Source organism: Trachypithecus francoisi, unplaced genomic scaffold (assembly GCF_009764315.1).
Source record: "Trachypithecus francoisi isolate TF-2019V2 unplaced genomic scaffold, Tfra_2.0 Lachesis_group0, whole genome shotgun sequence".
Classification (NCBI taxonomy): Eukaryota; Metazoa; Chordata; class Mammalia; order Primates; family Cercopithecidae; genus Trachypithecus; species Trachypithecus francoisi.
Genome location: NW_022681453.1, coordinates 89,088,310 through 89,090,532, shown reverse-complemented (window position 1 = coordinate 89,090,532; position 2,223 = coordinate 89,088,310).

Genomic DNA, 2,223 nt, shown 5'->3' with positions numbered 1-2,223 from the left:
TTGATTGAAGTTATGCATTTTTTGACCAGAATACTACAGAAGCGAGTATGTCCTTCTGGATTTATTATATCAGGGGTACATAATGTTAACATGTCTTATTACCAGTGATGTCAACCTTGATCACCTGGCTAAGGTGCTATCTGCCAGTTTTTTCTACTATAAAGTTATCTTCCCTTTATAATTAATATCTATTTTAGGGGCAATACTTTGAGGCTATACAAATATCTGTTTTTCCTCAAACTTTTGCCTGCTAATTCTAGTGAACATTGGTATTTCTTGCCTGCGACAGCCATTACTGTAATGGTTTTTCTATTTTTCTCATTCCTTCAACATGTGTTACATTTATTACAGAATTCCTCTTTAAGAAATAATTATCTCTTTTCCCCCATTTACTTGTTTGTTCAATTATTTATTTACATCAGTATGGACTCGTTGATACTTATTTTATTCTATGAGTTATAAGGTAATAGTATTGTTTTTTATTTGTTGCTCAAATTCACTTACTTTTCTTACTCATTTAAATAATGTTGATTGGTTACCCACTCTGTGCCAAGCACTGTGTTTACAACTTTCATTTATATATAAGCTGTCGTGTTTAATCACTGAAATAGTCCCAAAGGAAAAAGTGTTAAAAGTCACATTGTATAGACAATGAAACTAAATCTGAGAAGGGACATATACTAGTTTAAGTAGCAGAACCAGAAGTCAGACCCAGGTCTCCCATATCCACTTCAAGACACCCAACTTATCTGGAGACTGAAGCGTATACAGCAAAGAAGAGATAGGAAAGCAAACAGATGCCAGTACTAATATATAAAATTCAAATTTTTTGAAATTGTAAATGAGCCTAACAGGCTAGCAAGTCAAAGTCCAGGAAATCACACAGGCCTGCATACCAACAACTTGTTGCTCATGCACTTTGCACCTCTGTGGTCCGAAAGCCACAGAGGGACTCAGAGGAAAGAGGAGTAGGTTCCATTCTCCAGGATTCCCACTAGAGCCCAATAAGTTATAAGAAAAACAACTACTACAGAATGAACATTTAAGCTATCGCTAAACTTAACCCTATCATTTTCATCCCTTTAGCCCTAAGAAGGGAGATATTCTTAGGCGATGGTAAGAAAGAAAATGGACCACATACCTTCTCAATAGAGGCATTTAACTTCCTGTTAAGTGACATGTCTTAGATTAATATGGGAAAAAAAGCCATCAGGTATGACTGTTATCAGAGGAGAGATCTGCAAATTAAGACACTGCAGTCTGTGCTGTCAGAATTCAGACCAATCTGCCAAGCTGCTATGAATTCACCGAAACATGAGACTATCGTGAATATTACATGTGTGTATCCATATAATGTATGTGTATATTTAATATATATTTTTATATTTAGCATATATATTTTCATCCCAGCAGTTAATAGGAAAGACAATGAAATATAAAGCAACCCCAAATATGCAAATGTCTGCTAATGCCTGAGAAGGCTATTTAAATGAAAACAAGTTAGAAATCACTTCAAAATTTTTCTTTTTTTCCCTTTTTTTTTCCTAAAAAAAAAAGAGAGATGGGATCTTGCTCTGTCTCCCAGGCTGAAGTGCAGTGGTGCCATCATAAGTCACTGCAGCCTCAAACTCCTGGGCTCAAGTGATCCTCCCACCTCAGCCTCCCAAAGTGCTGGAATTACAGGCATGAACCACTGCACCTAGACTTTGACATTTCTAGTGATACCACAGTATATCCGCTGTTAACAAATTGCTGTATTGGTATCAATCTAGATAGAACAGTGATTCTCAAACATGGGCAATAGAGGCCGGGGATGCAACTAAACATTTTACAATCTTACAGGACAGCCTTCACAACAAAGAAACATCTGGCCCAAGATGTCAGTAGTGCTGAGAAAAAGAACCCTGTTCTGGAAATATCGAAGGGCAACGCATATATTTGCACATTGAAAGTAGATTTATTTAGAAGAGGGAAATAGATGAATGTAAAAGTACCTGGAGAATGTATATCTAGCTGTCTCTCAAGAATATTGTCCCAGAAATATTTGTACTTACTACCTGTGATGGCTAATTTTAATGTGGCAACTTGGCTAGGCCATAGGATACCCAGATAGTTGGTTAAACATTATTCTGGGTGTTCTGTGATGGTATATTTGCATGAGATTAACATTTAAATCAGTAGACCTGAGCAAAGAGGATTGCCCTTCATAATGTGAGAGGGCCT